At 29.6% G+C, this 21,374-nt stretch overlaps 1 protein-coding gene across 1 annotated transcript in view; it reads right to left on the bottom strand.

The window, feature by feature from the left end:
- Positions 1-10,772, bottom strand: part of LOC107442456 (calcitonin gene-related peptide type 1 receptor) — a 143,060-nt gene extending 132,288 nt beyond the window's left edge. The window contains exon 1 of the mRNA XM_043039004.2: positions 10,651-10,772. The gene's annotated coding sequence lies outside the window, so the exon portion shown is untranslated. The remainder of the gene's footprint in view (positions 1-10,650) is intronic.
- Between the last annotated feature and the right edge of the window lie 10,602 nt (positions 10,773-21,374).

The raw sequence follows: 21,374 nt of genomic DNA, 5'->3' as shown, positions 1-21,374 counted from the left end.
GACAAATTTAAGAAGATTTAGGAAGTATTAAATCGTGTTTGGGTGATTTCATACAGGTGCACCTAAACACCGGTAGTTATCTAGTTGTTGTTGAATTATCGTGTTATCAAAATGCAATACCAAATGCAAAAGAAAAGAGCCGGGAAAGTTACGAACTCTTGAGATCGACAAAATAATCATTCAATACAAATCAACATTTGTTACATTTCATTTTAAAAATTTGATTTGAGTTGAGTATTGTGTTCAGGCCAGAAAGAGAGAAAAAAACATAATAATTTAAACGCGGCTATTCATGTCCTCCGAAAGCTGATGACAATGATTGGAAAGAACAGAGCTGGATAATTCAATATAAAAAAAACGTCTAATAGATAAAGAAGATCACGATCTGGAGGACCTCTCATTTTCTCAGCAAATGATAAGCATAGAATATCATTCTTAGCAAGAAAATATTATCATTTTGGAGTTCTGAACAATTAGTAAAAGTTCCTTCCCATTAAAGAAACACTATTCTCTGAAAGCTACATATACTAGGCCTAACATTTCCAGACAAGCCACAAAATGAATGGAATTAGTATTTTAACACTGTCTTTTTGAAGCTCTGTCGCCAAGGAGAATAAAAAAAAACATAGCTTAAGCGTCTTGAACTTGAAGCAATGCGATGATTTTAAACTACATATATAATCTTTTTGTGAAGAATTATCAAGGCTCTAGAACAGACATATAACTTAATTATTTTGAAAGTTGTTATAAACTTTTTTTCAAAATTTTCCACCTAGGTTTAAACTTGTTAAAATCACTGCCTTATTCTCAGTTTTTTCAAATTTTTATGAGCCCCAGTAAGTTTTTAAATATTAAAAAAATTAGACCACAAACGCTTTTTATTTTCACAAATCTGTGGCTTCTCTCCATATTGATGTTTTGCATCATATTCAAAATAAGCGTAGTCAACGTTGGCTTTGGCTAAACTTGACCAAACGGTCATGAGTAACAGTTGCAAACTCACAGCAGTTTTAAAAATAGCATTTTATTCGCAAAAAAGCATCATTTCATGTTACGACGAAGCCTTTGAAAAACAACCTTAGTCTGAGTCATCCCCTGATTTCAGTCCCACAGGAGAGTTTGTTTGAAATAACTTAAAAATAAGCTTGTAAGAGCAGAGAAGGAGACAGTTGAAGAATTAACGAAAGAGTTAGCACAAATATGGGACAAAATAACTTTCTTCGCCCTTATGTTTCCGTTGAATATGTGCCCTTCAAATGGTTATTAATGATAAAGGATAAAGAATTTGCTACTGCTTTATTTACACTGTATATAATTTTGTATGCATGAATATATGTGTATAATTTTGTGAATATTCTTTTGTTATGAGGCTAAATATCTCAGATCCAAAATAAACAGTTAAATTAGATCATTAATATTTAAAATAAAATTACTCAAAAAAATTTGATCATTTGTAAGAAAGTTGTAGAATTCTAACTGTCTTTAGTTAGAATATAACGCCTTTCTTACATAAGAGAGTCGGCTTAGCGACATTTTTACCGACGTGGGGACCATTTTGGAGACAAAAATATAGTTCTAGAAACTTCGAAAATAGTTTCAAAGCGATAGGACCAATATTTACTGAGTTATGCGAGAATTGTATAGAATCATGTCGCTAGTTCCATTCGTCAAGTCTATAAAAATAGGAGTGTGCCTCGCAAAGCATCGATTATTAGTCTGCTTGTGACTGTGATAGTGTGCAGAGATTATTAGTCTGCTTGTGACTGTGCTGGTGTGCAGAGAATATTAGTCTGCTTGTGACTGTGATAGTGTGCAGAGATTATTAGTCTGCGTGTGACTGTGATAGTGTGCAGAGATTATTAGTCTACTTGTGACTGTGATAGTGTGCAGAGATTATTAGTCTGCTTGTGACTGTGATATTGTGCAGAGATTATTAGTCTGCTTGTGACTGTGATAGTGTGCAGAGATTATTAGTCTGCTTATGATTTTAATAGTGTTCTGACCTGCAAGCGCATTGAAGCTTCTTACATCTTTCAAAGCGCGTGATTTGTCGTGCACTACACGGTTACTTGAGCTGTAATTGAATGCTAGAAATAGCTGTATTTTCTGGAAGATTCCACTAATCAATTTTCTCAATCCCCTAAGAACTGTTTCATTTATCTCCAATCGAAACGAACTCCTAAGCTCGGTACAGTATAATATTGCAGAAAGATAAGACATCTTTAAATGCATTTTAATTTCTGATTAATATTTTTACAGCATTTTTTGAAAGACTCAATTTTTAGCTTCGTATTCTAAAAAAATAAATAGTTATTGCAAAATTATCAACGATTTGCACCGTTTACACAAAATTAAACTATGTGTTTAGAAAGCATCTAAAACAATGTAGTCAAAGAAAACGACAACTATTGAAACTATATAAAGCAAAGAAAACTGAAAACTATAAATGGTCATTTCGTCCTATATATCTTTGTTTAGTTTCTGCTTGCATATTCTTAATTTGATTTAATAAATGATAGCTTAAATTTTATAATTCAGTTTAAATATGACCTTACCTAAAAAATCTTTTTTTTTTTTACTGATGAAAGAAATTTTTCTCTTCTTACGAAAACGATTAAAAATCTTGACGTTAAAATACTAATATGATATTCAGCACTTATTCATTTCAAACCGAAAAAAAAAGATATCAACTAAATAAAATTAAGAAATTTAATTACTTTTTCCAAGTGTATGCGTTTAGTTATTAATTACATTTGATCTATACTTACTATTTTAATATCCTATTGTAGCAATTGCGAAACTCAGGAATCATTATTATTCAAATTTAATCAGATGAAAGGAATGCTTTTTTCTCCTCAGTATCATTTACTTCCTTTTTTCAAGTATTGCAGCAAGACGTAGGAGTTTTCTTTGACGTAAAGTGTTTTTTTTTTATTGTTCCTCCCTTCCATTCATTAATTAAATTAAAGTTAAGAGTGGAGAGTTTTAATTCAAATTTAATATTAATAATTATAAAAGCTTAATAAATTATATAGAGGATAATCGTGACCTTTTGTAAATTACATGCATTGTTTTGAGTTTTTTATATTGCTGTGCTATACAAAAGATGCTAAAATATTTCCCATGAGACATTAAAAAATATTTTTTAGATTTTAAAGAATTGATATTCTTAATTTTTGTGGCAACAGAAAACATTTTGTTTAAAAGAAATCTAAATAGGAATTTCATATGAAATAATTGGAAAAGAAGTCCACTTCAGAAGTATAGAAACAAAAGAAAAGAAAATTGTTAGTTGTCTACTAAACCGAGAAAATGTGTGTTTTCTAAATATGACACGTTTCTTTGCAAATACTAAGTCAACATTTAATGAAAGATAATAACACTTAAAATATATAAAATAAATGAAAATAAAACCACATTATATGAAGCAACAAGTAGTGAACTTAGAAATGAAGAACAGTAGTCTCAAATAAATATGATCAAGGTTCAAACGTGTTTTGCAAGCACTAAATCAGCATGTTATACAAGGCAAGAACATCAAAAAAATTTATGAAATGAAAGGAAACAAAACTGCGTCGTAGAGCAACAAATAAAAGAACTACAAATTCTCAAAGAACAGTAGACTCAAATTAATATGATTAAGGTTGAAAAACTGTTTTGCAAACACTAAATCAGCATGTTATACAAGGCAAGAACATCAAAAAAATTTATGAAATGAACGGAAACAAAACTACGTCGTATAGAGCAACAAATAAAAGAACTACAAATTCTCAAAGAACAGTAGACTCAAATGAATATGATCAAGGTTGAAAAACTGTTTTGCAAACACTAAATCAGCATGTATTACAAGGCAAGAACATCAAAAAAATTTATGAAATGAAAGGAAACAAAACTACGTCGTATAGAGCAACAAATAAAAGAACTACAAATTCTCAAAGAACAGTAGACTCAAATGAATATGATCAAGGTTGAAAAACTGTTTTGCAAACACTAAATCAGCATGTTATACAAGGCAAGAACATCAAAAAAAATTTATGAAATGAAAGGAAACAAAACTACGTCGTATAGAGCAACAAATAAAAGAACTACAAATACTCAAAGAACAGTAGACTCAAATGAATATGATCAAGGTTGAAAAAATGTTTTGCAAACACTAAATCAGCATGTTATACAAGGCAAGAACACTAAAACTTATATAAAATGAAAAGAAACAAAACCACGTCATGTAAAGCAACAAATAAAAGAATTAGAAATACTCAAGGGACAGTTAGAACAAATGAATATGATCAGTGTTGATAAAAAAAAGAACATGAATAAGGCAGAGATGAAGGTACAGAAATAAATCATTTCTGATACTTCCTTTCTGCTTTATGTGTGTATTTTAGCTTTACTTGCACGAAGTATACCCAGATCAAGATTACAGTTAAACGTGTCAGTAGAGAAAATAAACAAATAAAAATTAAAACAGGTGCATTATTAATTTAGAAGGATAATTGCATCATTTTTAAGGTATTAGAAAAACGCTTTTTCCTTGAAAGAGATATGAGTATGTTCCCGTGAATGACTGAAATCAAGAGAATGTCGACTTTCAGGGGTGAATGTCAACCATCACCTAGTCACTTTGGTGAATGTCCGAAATTTTTCCTATATATCCGATTTGATATTAAATTATTTGTTGCTATTATTATATTTATTCGATATTTTAATATCTGCTGAGGATAGATTAGGGAAACATCAGTGTTCGGAATGGAGGGCAAATGTATGGGCAAGGGCAGTTGTGGACTGCGCACACTAATTGCATCAATTATAACCCCCACTCCTAATGATTGTGCTTTTATGTAAGTCTCTTTTTTCATTGACATGTGAGGAGGTTGAATATATAAAAATCAAACACTATCTTGGCTATAAGTTTCTACCTGGACAAGAATTTTATATCAAAATCTATTATGCCAAGTTATGCTGGATTAAAGTTGAGATATTGCAGTCCGGATAAAATTTGAAACAAATTATTTTGTATAAATGTAGTACTCAGTGTCTTATAAAAATTGGGAAACAGTTCCATTCACGAGACTGCTTAAGAGTAGGAATAAAATAGTTTTCTTTTAAATTTTACCAAACAACAGCTCTTCTACAGACTTGCTCAAAACATTAAAATCATATAAATCTGCTTATTTTCTCAATTATCAACAAAGTAAATAGATAGAACAAAGATAGAGATTTTTAATTAGCACTAGAATATTAGAATGTCTGATTATTAATCAAATTATCAGTTAAATAATATTAAATTGCATTATAAAAAATATAAAAGATGATTTTTTAACAATTCTTTCTTTACTGGAATTTGAAGGAAATTTTAATTGATTATAGATCGGAATCTGAGTCAAGTTTACAGGAAAAGTGGGGATTCGGATTCGAACATTTCAACAATCGATTCCACAGCGCTAATCAACACTACAAAATCAAGTACAAAACTGCTTATTCTAATATTGTTGACATTAAAATAAGCAGATATTAAAATAAAAATTCAAGTATTTTATGTCCATATTTTTTTTAATATTATGCAGAAGTTATGTTAAATTTTATTATTATAGATTCATTAAAATTGTTTTAAAATTAATTAATATGTAACCACTTTAAAGTAAGGTTTTCCAATTTATCTAAAATTAGGTATTTCAAGTCTGTAGCAAAACAGCAAGTATTGCACGCAGTACTTTTACTTTTTAAGCAACTTAAGGCTACAAGGAGGCATACTATACTTGAAAAAATCGCATTGTTTTAATAATAATTTAGACCGATTTTCAAGGCTTTGAAAGCCCTTGTCCCCTTATAAGGAACAGCAAAAAATAATCGTAGTTTAAATATAGTTTTTATTTTAAAATTGTAGAAATAAAAAAAATTTACAACACATAAAAAATAACTATCAATTGAAAATTGACCAAAAAATGGAGGAACACTAATTGGCATTTCTATCCCAACTACGCACTGCAACGGCACATTATTGGCGGGGCCACGATTTTATCAGAATTTTTTTTACAATATGGTGGTCACAAGGGTTGCTTTAAGAGCGGTACACCAACCCTTCTAAAGGGGGGTAGAAGTTTAACAGCGCAGTCCACCAGAATTTAGAAAACCATAGGCGCAATCCGCTGAGATGTGACAATGAACCTTAAAAAAAAAAAAACATTATTGTAAGGTATACCGGGCAGTTAACTTGACCTAGTATATATTTCAAACATTTACCAAAGCGACTATGTGATTGTCACATAAAAAAGCACAAATTTGTATTAAAAAGTAATATTTTAACTAGAAAAAATTATTAGGATATATATTTTTCATTTGCTTGCTTGCTTACTTTTGTATGCCTGCTAAGGCAGAGGGGTACGATTGTTCCTGTTTTCCAGCGGCGCCATCTATGGTCAAGAATTCGACTTCTGCCACACCCATACGTCACACCCGTTAATAGGGTGGACCCATTTATACATCCATTCATTCATCCACATGTCGCAATTTTGACCAGAATCAGAGAACGATCTATCTCCAATTCAGTACCCCCAGAGGTATTTATTTTTTATGGGAACATGGAGGACTTTGCGATTCGACAGATTTAACGTGTATCAGTCACCATTTACTACACGGGGAGTCACCCACGGGGATTACCCACGAACTCTCGGACATGGGCTCAGCGCCCTTCCGACCAGTTTATCCCGGTCCATATTTTTCATTTGTTTAGTTGTTATTATTTACAAAGAAATTTCATTCAAATAGGGAACAGGAGTGTGGGGTTTAGGCGGAAGCTCAAGGGTGCAAGAAATAAAATTAAAATAAATATAAAAATATTAATAAAGTATGGGATGCTAGAAAAATTATTGGGTAAATTGTTAAAATTTTTCAAAATAGGGAATAATTCTCAGAAATCAAACTCGGTAGATGCAGAGCAGTGTTGAATGATTTGAGCCAAAAAAAAAATTCAAACCTATGATTAGAATGGCTATGTGAGGTGATAAAAGATCGTTTAATGCTCCGATTTTGAACATGTCTTTCAACCCCTTAAGTTGAGTCGAATTTTAATAGTTTGTCCAATATACGCAAGTGAGCTGCTGTGGCTCAGAAGAAAGAGAGTTTGCCAACGAATGAGGTGCCAGAGGTTGGAGTGCCAGCGGCAGCTGGTAGGTAAGAACTCCGCACCCGTCTCGCACCAGCCATACGGCTAACGTAAAATATCGTCAATGGTTGACATGTCATGGATCATGGTCCCCTTGCCGTCGAGATAACAGGGAGAAGTTTTCCTTTCCATGCAACGCAAATCCGGGTTAGTTCCATCAAAACGTCTAACACGAAGGCAAATTTCTCCCAATACTCGATCCAGAGTTCCCTTGTCTTCCGGATTGGGTTCAAAATTACAAGGCTACGGAGTTCAACATTAGTAATCCTGAACCCGAAAATTTGGGTCGGCTGTTCAACGACGGTCATGAAACAAAATATTATAGGGTCTTAAGGTAGGGTCTCAGTGGTGGTGCGAGAGATAAAGCTTTCGTTCTTTTAGTGAGGTGAACCGGGTTCGAATCTCAGCGATCTCGTCGATTTGACTTGGGCACCCGGCTCGCACCGACCGACCACAGTGCTGACGTAAAATATCCTCAGTGGTAGACGATTCATGGGTTAGAGTCGTCAGGCTAACTGTGGGAGGTTTTCGTGGTTTCCTTTTCCATGTAACACAAACGTGTGTTACTTCCATCAAAAGTAGTCGTAAACTCAAAATTTTGGGTCAACTGTTCAACGACGGTTATAAGGTTGGTGAAATTTAGAGATAGTATATACGGAGTAGTTTGAAACATTTAATTAAATTATAGAATCAGACTATCAGAATATTTAATTAAATATTACACTCTAATAGTTAAATATGTACTATAATATTTATAATCAACAGTTTTCAAAAGAGGAATAAAAGTTAGAAATTACGACAGTAATTTGAGTTCATTAAATATATTCAGCGTGAATGCTGATAGAATTGACATTCTTCATCAACTTGACCACTGGTCAATTGTGAAAAGTAATGGCTACTTCAAGCTCTCTAAAACCAATCAAAAAGTTCAGTGAAACCAATTAATCTTAAATACTGAAACTTAAAAAGAAGTGAATTGTATGTCTTTCATAAACCATAAAAGCAATAACTCAATCTTTTGAGTCAGTTACTAATATTTTTGGACAAGAATTATATTCCCATTTTCTTTTTTATTAACTGCATGAAATATTTTTCCATCAAGCAACGTTTTTTCCACACTATATATAAAAATAAAATCCTCTTAGCCACCACTAAAATTTTTAAGAAATAGTATAAAGGATTTTGGATATTCCCTTGCACGCAATGGTTACACATTCTTAAATTGAAAACTTTTATAAGTGCCACTTGCTCCTTTGCTAAGTCGGCATTATTTTATTTGCAGTTGTAATAAATATTCCAAACAGAAACAGTGTACTATGTCATCATCAAGCTAATAGTGATTTATTATAAATGCTTAACCAGACGACGAAATAAGTTATCTAACAATTAGATTTTTTTCTGTTCTAGCGCAATTTCCCGTTAGAGAGAATTAGAAATTATAATTCTCTGTGCAGTATTTTTTAAAAAGAATAAAAAAAATTTATATATCTATTCACCCTAAGACAGGGATGGCGAACCAATGGCACGCGACACAATATTTCGGGCTCGCCAGAGATTACACAGTTCACTATGAAGCATATTAACAATTAAATTAAACCTCATAAAGAAACAAAATCGGCAGTTATTAACAAAAAAATTAACAATTAATGCCAAAAAATAATTAATAACCATAACAAACAAGCTAACAATAAATGGCTAGTAAAAAAAAAAAATAACAGTCCTGCTTAAACTAACATCTTACAACCTAATATAAATTATTTGTCATCTTATCTACAACAACAGAAGTCACACCGATGTTGCCTTAAGTTGAACTACGCGTATAACTGAAACATTGCAAAATGTTTTTTTTTCATAGTAAATAAAGAGTTTTGAGTTGATACTTTGTATCATTATTTTCCCAAGAATCGCGAAGTCAAAATTATTTGACGGCACGTCTATGATCCCATTAAACATTTTTTTAGAAAAAATGGCACGTTTGTGCATAAAGGTTCGCCACCCCTGCCCTAAGATATTCATGGTAAACATATTTTAAAATGATTTTTCTGTTGAAGTAGCAAATATTTGCATGCAACATAATTGATTATAAGCGTTTTGATAATATTATTGATAAGCGTATTATTATCAAGCTAATATTGGCATGACATAAATTTTTATTCTGACGATGAAATAAGTTTTCTAACACTTTGATTTTTCTGTTACATTAACATTAATAACACTTCGTAATTGTCTAATACTATTCACCTGTTAATAACATTCCGTTAAAAACATTTTGTAATTTTCTAATACTATTCCCCGTTAGAGAACATTAGAAATTATAGTTCTCTTTGTTTTATTCATTAATAAGAATAAAACTATTTTTTATATATTCGCACTATGTTATAAATGGTAAACATATTACAAAATATTCTTTTTACTGAAGTAAAAAATTATGTACAAGGAAAACAATTAAAACAAAACGGTAGATTTGTTTTATACATAATACGTAGTAATGGCTTAACTAATTTTAAGTGGTCACTGATCTACCACTAATGTATCACATCGATTGATGTGATACCTTAATGTAATGCAATGTAATACATCGATGCAATACAATTCTTTAAATTTTATGTAACAAAATTTATGATAAAAACAGCATAACCGTGAAAAGTAAAGTTTAAAAATATACATATATGCAAACTTTTACTTTGTTATAAATATTATTTTTAAAAAAATTTTATTTTTACCCTAGCAGTACAGTCTAATATTATTCTGACTTGCATTACATCAGGAAAAAAAATGTAGCAAACACGAACTTATTATGAAATGCATAACATGATTGATAATAATTAGTCCCGGAACAACGGATTAAATTTGCTGCAACGAAATACATGATAACGCTAAAAGTATTGTTTAAATAATATGAAATTACAAACATTGTAATTTACATTGTATGCAAAAATTATATTTTAACTCTAGAAATAGTTTTCTTTTCAGTTAAATTTTAATCTGACTCCCAGTCTATGAGGGGGGGGGGGAATATAGCAAGCAGGAACTATTAATGGAAATACATTACTAGATTGATAAACATTACCAGTACAACGCTTTCATTTTTGTGCAATAAAACATATGATATAAACAGCAAAACCACTAGGAAAAAAATTTTTAAAATATAAAAGAAGAAATTACCTGATTAGAAATATACAAAATGTTTTTTAACTCTAGCAATAGCTTTAGACTAATAATAATTTGACCCATAATCTATCAAGGAAAAATATAGTAAGCAGGAACTATTTATGGAACATTGCTAGATTGCTAATAATTATTAACAGTTCAACGCCTTAACTTTTGTGCAACAAAACATAAGATCTAAACAGCATAACCGCTAGAAAAAAAGCTTAAAATATATAAAAGAAGAAAAATATACTGCAATAGAAATGTTATTTGAAATGTTATTACGAAGAAAAAATTAACCATAGGAATAAGTAAAGCCTGATAATATTCTGACTTACAGTGTAAGTGGAGAAAAATAGGGACTATCTTCGAATAAGTTGTGAATTATATGCTCCCCCAGAGCTGCAAGGTAAGAACTGACAGTTTGTTCTGAGAGTCTTTGGACTCTCCGTAAAGTAGGCGGAGCAAAGGGATATCAACACGTGATAGAGAAGCGCAAGATGCGCGGATCATATCTGGATGATCTAAAAGAGGATAACTTCAATTTGAGGAATGAAATAAATAAAAAGAGAAAAAGGTTCAATGATTAAATTCATCGAGATTATCTTACACCTAATTGAGATGATTTTGTATTTTTATGGAATTTTGTATAGTTTATGGAATGATATATTCTATAAACTAAGAAAAACTAACTTAAAAGATAAACATAAAAGAAAAATAAGTTATTTAAATCAGTCTAAACATGAATAAGTACGTTGCAGAATGGAATGGCAGAAAAAAAAATTGCTCATAGTTTCTAAGATAAAAATTTCAGAAATATTTATCTCGTTTCTACCATTTTCATTATGAGCATTTACGCAAATGCATTTATGTATATTTGTTTGATCTAAAATATTATGCATTCATTTAGTGTGGTTTCTTATATAACTCTTAGGTAATAAAAGAAATTATCAAATGAGTTTAAACGTAAGTGTATTATCGAAGGTTTCGTGCTCATCATTATATTTTTCAATTAATTTATATAAATAATAAATTAACTGTTCAGTGTAAATAGAAATTGGTACGATAAGGTGTTTTTAAAAATATATTTTGCAAATTATGTACTAATTGAACAATAATAATATAACTAACCTAGTTTACTGTTTATGTTTTATTTAGTTTGGCTATTGCGTGTCAAAAGTATGACTTTATATATATCTTCATTATAAGTACAAGCCGCCTTTGGTAGTCAACCGGTCTCTCCTCTTAATTTCCTTTCTGTTCCCGGCAGCCATGCGTAGAACTCACCGCTTTGTGACTCCCTGTGAAGTACATTTAAAAATATACACTATTTCGTATAGTGGAAAAACCAAAGATTACGTATTTATTGTGGAATACAAGACATTACAGACTTTAAGTTAGCCGTTTATACGGTGCTATAAACTAATTTTAATCCGAAATAAAATGGAAAAATATCATTTTTGCATTTCGGTGTCATGGGACCAAAAAACCTATCTTAACTTACCACTTTACCTTACTTAAAAAGAATAATCAGTATGTTATCAACAAAATTGTTGAATTTTAAAGAAACCGTATTTGTTTCATTATTCTCATAAGCAAGTTTTAAACTGACAAAGAGAATGAATTTTACATTATAAACTAGAATTAGCGGGTAAATATTATTAATGAAAATTCATTGTGACTTAACCGATGTTTATTCTGAATTGATTTTGGAAATAATGACTTGCAATGCAATAGTTTGTAATTGCTGAAATAATCTATTCACTTACCAACAATTATTGCATCTATTAGCTCATTACTTCATTCCATCATTTCAACGAGTTCACAATTAACTCGGTGTACTTGAAGTTAACCGAGTGTAATAGGTAGCATTTTGTCATGGGAAATCTATAATTAAAATTAAATTGCGGAAATGCTGCAGCAGGATGTACTAATATATTTAAGCCGCATTTTATTAATCATAAATTTACACTCGGTTGCTTCCGGTTTTAAGTTGAATTATTATTCTTTATTATTGTAATTAGGTTCGCAATAGTTTTGACTGGATCATCCAATATATTGTGAAATTTCGATGTTTTTAAACATCGGGAAAATGCTGCTTTAAAAAGTATTATCTCTTTATATCATTTACACACACATTAATAATAAATATTGCATACACGATAATAATTGACATTGATTAATATCGTATAGGATTATATATTTTTATTGATGTATCGATTATTATTGATAACGGTACAGCGAAAGTTCGATAATATCGTAAAAGGTGCTGAATTTCATTTGGGTAATGGAAATATCGACAAATGTAAAATAATATAAATTTGTTAAATTAGATGAATATAGTGAAATATCTACATTTAACGATATTGTTATTCTGATATCGACCAGCATAAAGTAACCAATGTTTTAACTAACGTTGGAACGCAGTGCTAACAATATGAGAAATACGCGTATTATAAATAATAAGTAATTTTAAAATATATAAAATGTTTAGAGAATAAACCTTCAGAGAAAAATATTAAACTTAAAATAATGATAAAAAATTTAAATAAAAGTTATATTTAAAATATTTTTCAAAAATTACAATTTAATCATGTATTTAAAGTGTTTATAAAATCTCTCTGTAAGTTAGAATAATAAACTGTTAGATATATTAATGGTAGTAATTTATTTAGTTAAATTTGAGAATGCTGTCATTTCTAACTTCAGGAAATTATGCAATAAATAAAATGGATTTAAATTTGATAACGCATATTTTCTAATGACAAATAATTTATCCGATGGCAAAGGATATAATAAATGTCATGTACCTAATAATTTATAAAGAAATGGAAACTTATTGGAAAATTGCTGATCGATATTTCACAAACGTAGGTAAACAATTGTATCCAATTATAGTGGTTTGCGAACTAAGCAAGAAAATTCAAGATAATGCATTTTTTAAATTACTCATTATTTTTTGGAATTCTACAGTGAATATTTAGTTATTCTTTAATTGTATTACAAAATAAAACAAATATACAAATCGTTACTATATGATACAGCAACTGGTATGAAATATAATCTGATTAAAAATATTTATTTGAAGTATGAGAGAAATGAATTTGGAAGAAAAAATATTTGTAGAAATAATGAAATATTTTTTACAATAATTCAGTTGGTTTTCTACAGAAAACATTTCAGATATAATTTGATTCGGCATGTAGCAGAGTTCCCGGATCTCTGAACAACATGGATGTGTGAATCATTTTTAATCTTCAGCTTTTACTCATCACTAATGAAAACATAACAATGTAGTTATAAAAAAACATAATACTATAATTATCAGAAAATATTAGGGGGATAGGAAAGTGATATCGTTTCGGTGCATTTCATATTTGTTATCAAGATTTTATTTTTAATCAATAATGTATTTACCCTCGTTAGAAGCAATCTTTCAATGCCGGATCGAAAATGAATCGAAATGGAACGAAAAAAAATTTAATTGGTTTTTAAGATTAGCGAATATTTAATGAGGCCGAAACGACATTGCTCTCCGATCCCCCTAATATAATTATCAGATAAAAATAACACCTACTAAGAAGGTGAATGGCGCGATATTTTTATTAATTTTATACTAATGACAGTCGCGTGTTTCATATTATCATCGCGTGTAGTAAATTATTTTATCGAGTTTTTTTTAAATAGCGGAGAATGTAATAAAATAAGAGTATTTATCTGTGAAATAAGCGATTTTATACTGCCAAACCAGCAGGCAGTTCGCAGTTTTTTTTCCAGTAAATTTAACAGTTTTCTTTAAATAAACCACTTGTATGTTTTTAAGTTATAATTAGTATTAATCCAAATGTAGTTAATATTGGTATTTGTTTGTTTTTTAAGTTATAAATTATGAGGCTATTCCTCAGTATGAAGGAAGATGTTCTCGTTTTGAAGTTAATTATAGAATTTGTTACTCAAAATAGCATTATGCAGTTTTTCTGAAATATGTGCAACTCCTTTTAAACATCACTATTGAGATATGTAGGTTCGATCATGTAACCATACTTCTGAAAACCATAATGACTCAAAACATATAATTTATTTACTAAAACTTAAGTAAAATCACAAAAATTTTAAATAGTTAAGTAAACTGAGACAGTACAGCTTTTACATAATTATGTAAGCAGATGCTTAAGTACAGTGCGCAAAAAAATGGACCACCCTGAATAACTTTTGAGTTCAAATATGCTAATAACTTAGTATAGACGATATTTTAAATTATAAATTCGGGTTCAAAAACGTACTTTCTTTGAGAAAACATACCTTTTTTTCACGGGTTCAGATTTCTGACCCCCAAAAAATATAGAATAGTCGTTATCTGGGAAATAAGGTATCAATAATTTAGTCAGGAGTGCGGTCCAAAGTTTGGGGCCCTAAATGTTAAATTTGTCTTCTATGTTTTTCGCCATATCTCGAGAACTTTTTAAGCGAATTGAAACATTTCTTCCACACAATTACACCATTTTTTTATCCAAAGATAATTCTATGCAGCAAAAAAAATTTAGCAAATATTTATTATCTTTTTTATAATTTCATTTAATAATAGCCAAAAATTTTTGAGTCGTAAGGTATTGAATTTCGTTTATCATTTTTTCGGTTATCATCATATTCGTGTTATCATTCGTTATCATTCGTTAAGGAATCTAATTTTATGTAGGAAATAAAAAATTTAAGTAAAGTCTGTTGAATTTCAAAAACACTACTTTTTTTATAGGCTTTCGTAGCTTTGCTAAAGCCTAAATATAAACTTTGTAGCGAGTATAATGTATTTGGCGTTTTTTACAACCACTTAAATGTTTTATTTCTATATTCAATATTTATGTGGAAAACCTAATTTTAAAACGAATCTGATATTCGTTTTAAAATTACTTACTTTTTAATCTGACAATTTTAAATAAACAAAATTACTGATTAGTTTTTGGAGTTAAGGACTACGAAAGGCCGAGCGAAAAGTTTCAAACTTCATTTTTACCTTACACTTAAAAATATCAATCACGCCATCGATCCCAATATCCAATGATTCCAATGTCTACACGCAAAGGAACTTAGCTCATGTTAGTTGTAACTGCATATGCAAAATAGTTAAAGTTTTATAATTTAGGTCTTTTTTACACTTGACTTAATTTTGATACTATGTTGAATTAAACTAATTACACATACATATCACGACATGAAACTTAATTAGAAAATTATGCGGAAATTATAGACGTGACATTTCAACATGATTTGACCCCTTCTCAGAATTCAAATATAATCAAGAGGCTTAAATGAAGAAAAAAAATAATATTGTTCGCTTTTCATCAAAACTGACCAAACTTTAACTCAATCGAAAACTTGCAGAATATTTTGGAGATTAGTTTAGGTAAGATGAACTGCACTGCAAATTAACTCATGATAAATGACGTCATATTAGTTTGTTTCCACGCAACGATGAAATTAAGAATTTGCAATAATCAATTGAGTCCTAGAAAATACGTATTCAAGAGTTCATTTCTATCAAAAGTATATAAAGACAGATCAAAAGTATATAATCAATGTATATAAAGATACTAAAGTATATTTGTTAACTAAAGCAACAAAAAAAAAACGTGAATATAAAAAACGCACATAAATGGATTAACTATAGTTTTCAGTTCTATACCCAAGTCAAAATTCTTGATGGTCCCTACAAATCATTTTGATGATTTATGTTGGTTTCGGTGCGATTCATGATGGTCCAACATCATTTGATGGTTACCATCATCAAGCATTTCCCATTATGCGATCATGGTTTTTGATATGCGAGCAAACTTCCATCATTCCATGATGGAAAATGCTACTTTAATACTATGATGGTTAACCATCAATAGAAGTTTGATTCTCATACACCAATAAAATCCATGATGGTCCGTGATGGTCCATGATGGTTCCAACTATGCATTTCCATGATGTTTTAAAGGGAAATCTTGCTGGTTCTCAGGAATATACCATCAAAACAATTGTTGTTGTTTTTATGTTGGCCCATCATAAATCAGTCCAAATTCCTACATTGGGGTGATGATTGTTCATGATCGGTACAATATTTGATTTCTAAGAAACTGTGATGGAAATTTCTGATGGTTTAACATGAACAAACCGTCAAAAATAATTCCTATTCTTATGTTGGACCATCATAAATAAGTCCTATATTGGAGTGGTGGTCACTTATGTTGGTTACGATTAAGAATATAATGGTTCAGGATGGAATTATTGAGGGTTACTTTCAAGATTATGTTAGTCCATCCATGGAAAACCATCTAAAATTCTGACTGAATCTTGCTCAGTGTCTAAACGTTAAATTGGATGCTGAAGAAATCTGAGTGTCTGAGACTAAACGTTCACCTTCATTTAGACATTGAAGTAGGTTCTTTTTTTGTAATACTGAAACTATAATATACTAGATATTTATGTACTTTCATTTGTGCTTTATTCACGTTTTTTTTTATTTTGTCTGTTTTTACTTTTGTTTCCACAACACATCTGATCTTTTGTTGGATATAGCCTTTGTTATTTAAAACTTATTCGATTTTTCACTTCGCCCTTATTAATTTGCACAGTATAGTATATTTTAAGCAAACCGTTATTTTCAAATGAAAAATAAAAACAAAACGCTGTTTCAAACATTTTTGTTTCAACTAATTCTGCCAGACCTGTCATTTCATTGGTATGCTTCAGAAATCAAATAATTAAAATTTTAATAGTAACCAAAATTAAATCGTGTATTTGAGTAATCTATATAAATATATTTATTTGCATTAGTCAAATATTGCAACATAAGTTAAGTAAATAGAGACGCCTTTAATTAAATTGAGAAATTGATTCTTGCTTTTAATTAAGGTTCTGCAACAAATGGTGCGATTTAAATGCAATACTTATCAGTTCTCTTTTTGAATAGATATTGCATTTGTAAATTAAATCGTGAACAATGTTAAATGGATGTTTAAATACAGATTAAAGGTACAATGATATATTGGAAATAGTTTGAATAAAATACTAATTCAAACAATTTACGATTGTTCTTTGAAGTGAATCGAGAAAGTTTAGAACTTCAAACCATTTTTTAATTTAGTTATGAATGATGTTACAGAACATTATATTTGCCATAGTTTTATTTTAAATTATTGCAAATTTTCTTCATTTCGAGCGCTAATAAAATTATAGTTATCAAATTTTTGAGTCATTTTTTTATTTAGAAATTATCCCTTATACGTAAAAATTGAGTAAAAATTAAATTTAAAGAAAGGCTTAAATATTGAACAGTAAAATTAAAAAAATAATAGAAAAATTTTAAAAATGTGTTTCTTAACCAGACTAAAAAGAAGAAAATTTTATTTTTTACTCGAAACAGTAATGTGATTACTATGTGCTTTAACAATATTTACAACATGCTATTAATTAATTTATACTAAGTGACATAATTATTAATAAACAAAAAAAATTTTAAGAACAATGCTTTTAACGTAGACTGAGTGACTAATTTTGTCCATCGTAAATCGTTGAACAAAGCCCTTATCATTTTAAAAATGATGAAGAATTTTGGGGTTGATTAATATTTGTTGCGAAGGTGATAAACATCTATTTCATAAAAATTACGAAAGTGATTCTCCCGACACTTTTCGTTTTAGGTCCGACAAAATACTTGTTTCTACACTGTAAAAAAATTCGGTAATTATTTAACCAGCATTTGGTGCAAAGTTTCTTATTATCCCAAAGTTTAGTTAAATGAAAGATCATTTTATTTTGTTACACCATAAATTGGGAAGTATGATCAAGAAATACTTCCATAGTGCAATTGACTGCACCAAAATTTGGTAAAAGACTCAAAACTTTGATGGTGACCATAATCTGAACGATATTTGTTTACGACGCCATGTTGTTGTTACGACGATCTCGGTGAATCGGATCGACTCATGCATGTCGTTTTAAGTATTAACTTATTGAGGTAAGTAAACGTTTTATTTGCATTAAATAAAGTCCCTTTCTTTTAGGCTGTCATTTTTAAATTTGATGGTAAAAATAGTTAGAGGTGTGTCATAAAATAACCTACTTATGATTAATGGTTTTGTTACGAGCCTTTTGTTATGATTAATGGTTTTGTTAAAGCCCTCAAATACAGGCCAACCTTGGCCTGTATTTGAGGGCTTTAAAAATACCTAATAATGGTGCAACCGTCCTCTATTTTTATATGGAAAAAAAAGAATGAAAATAGGTGTTTTGTTTCCTCAAAACATCTACTTGGTGCAACTTTCTATTGACCTTAGAAACTAGTGAAAATAGCAAAATGTAGTAAAATTGAACTCCATTTGTTGCAGCCAGCAAAAGAATACCAATTTTCGGTGCAACGTGGCTCGGAATTTTCAACTAAATTTTTACTAAATTTCTTTTAAGCAAAGACTAAATTTTCTTTTCTACTTTTGAAATCCGCAGTTTTCCAAAAAAATTCCTTTCTATTTTTTTACGCCTACATCGTAAAGTGCTCCAAAAAAAAAATAATAATTTTTTAATAATTATGTAAAAATAAAATAATTTTTTGAAAATTTTTTTATCAATAATTTTTAATCTTCTACTCGCTGTATTCAACACACATATTAAAAAAAAAAGCATAATAAAAAAAAATAGTGCGTGGAGTCCCTCCCAATGGAAGAAGTTAAACTTCGTAACCTGCGACGTTAATTGTAGAAGAATCAGCAGTCGTAGAAGGATCACTAATTCTATTCAACGACTCTTTTTTTTGCTCCGCTCGCTTCTGTGCTCTGTAATAACGGTAATATTGTGCATTTTTCCCTCGTGGTCCTCTTGAACCAGTGGAAGGGCTTGTGGTTGCCTCATCGTCTCGCCCTGGAAAATGTATTTTTATTAATAATGTATGTGAATGCGTCATAATGTAATTTCAAAAGAGAAAACCTAACAATCAATTGATATTCACAAAAGAGGTACCTTGACATAACCTTAAGTCCGTCGCATTGTCCGTGGGATTGTTTTCACTCATTTTTTACAATTGTTATCCACTAAATTTGAAAATAAAAAATACTATCCTATTAATTTATATGTGTATCAAATCAAACTAAAAAAANCCTAACAATCAATTGATATTCACAAGAGACGTACCTTGACATAACCTTAAGTCCGTCGCATTGTCCGTGGGATTGTTTTCACTCATTTTTTACAATTGGGTATAATATGAAAAAAATACAACTACTTTCACTCCGAAAATTGTACTAGGAATAATATTTACATTTTAGTTTAATTAATGAGCTGAGTTTTAAATATGTTTACTAAATTCATAAACTTGGATAAAATAACAAAATAAATTATTTCAAAAGGAACTAGGCTAATACATTTCCAACCTGACGAGTAGCGACTTATAACAACACACTTCGTTTNATGTAACGTTAAACGTTTAACGCAACCTTGTTGGAAGTCGCATAAGAAGTATAACTTCAACAATAATTTTTCAAGAAGAAATATTTTTTTTTCCTTGCGTCACGCTGTACTGTGTTAAACCGTAAATTTCAATTGTGAATGAAAATAGTTTTTAGTCGTTTTCTGACATTTGGCGTAAATGATTTCTAGTGTTAAAAATAGAGCATTTACTAGACAAATATACTCTTACTAAACTCAAAGTTTAACGACATAATGATTATTAATTTTTCTGAAAGTGGCGGTGGTATTGGCAACCTTAAAATCCTAACGACACATTCTTTCCTCCGAAAGAATGTACTGATGTGGAAATCAATTTAATTACTAAAATTCTCGTTGGCGAGGATAATAAACTTTTACAACTCACGTGGCTTAAATTAAATATTTTTGCTTCTTGTAAATTTAGTTTCTAGAGTAATCCGTATTTAATAAAACTGCATTCTGCGCAACGATTCGTGAAAGTGGCATTTTGTTAAAAAAATTTATTGACTCTAAACTTCGCTAAAGATTTACTTCAAGCAGAATATTTGAACTCAGAGTCATACCATTATAGGCATTCCATATTTCCAAGCTTTTTAATTCCCTTTATTTCACAAATTTACTTTCATATTTAATCATTCCTAATCCTTATTTAATTAAATAAATCAGTTAATTCATTTTCACTAAAAGAGCCGATGTAAATATTTTTACTCTTCGTATTTTTAAATGAATGCAATGGCTAGTTTTTTATTTCTATTAAAGTGTTCCATTAATTATTACTCAATGTCACATCAACCAGATATCTAATTAATCAATCGTTCTTCGACCCCATTAAATATTAGCTCATTCGATATTAGATTTACTATAATCCTTTAAAGAACTATTTGTGGTTACACCTGTTCGCAAATTATTTAAATGTTAACATTAGATATCGTGAGATTGGATTTTTAATACTTAAACGATTTAACATAAAATAACAATATTACTCACTATATCGTCTGCTATTACGATGAACAAACTGAGGTGTCAAGAAAAGAATAAAATTTCACAAAACGTTTATGAAATAAGAAAAAAATGTTTACATATTTAAAAATAATAATTTTTGACTATTTATGAATGAGATATCGAATTCTGAAGAAATATTTCATAGTTTCTAAAAAAATTTTATATATAGCTTTAACGGGAAAAAACCCGTGGAGTATGAGAATAAAAGAATCGTTTTATCGTCTAATAACCATTCTTTCGTCTGCAATTACGATAAACAAACTGCGGTGTCAAAAAAAGAATAAAATGTGAAAAGGCGTTTATGAAAGAAAAAAATATTTAAATATTTAAATTTGTAAAAATAATTATTCACTATTTATGAATGTGATATCAAACTCTAATGAAATATTCTATCGTTTTCAAACATTTTTTTTAATATATCTTTAACGGAAAAATATATAACCGTGAACTATGTGAATAAAAGAATCATTTTATCGTTTAATAACCATTTTATCGTCTGCTATTACGATAAACTAACTGCAGTGTCAAGAAAAGAATGAAATCTCAAAAGAAGTTTATGAAAGAAAAAAATAGTTTAAATATTTAAATCTGTAAAAATAAT

Source organism: Parasteatoda tepidariorum, chromosome 8 (genome assembly GCF_043381705.1).
Source record: "Parasteatoda tepidariorum isolate YZ-2023 chromosome 8, CAS_Ptep_4.0, whole genome shotgun sequence".
NCBI classification, from domain to species: Eukaryota; Metazoa; Arthropoda; class Arachnida; order Araneae; family Theridiidae; genus Parasteatoda; species Parasteatoda tepidariorum.
This window is presented reverse-complemented; position numbering and strand designations above follow the sequence as displayed.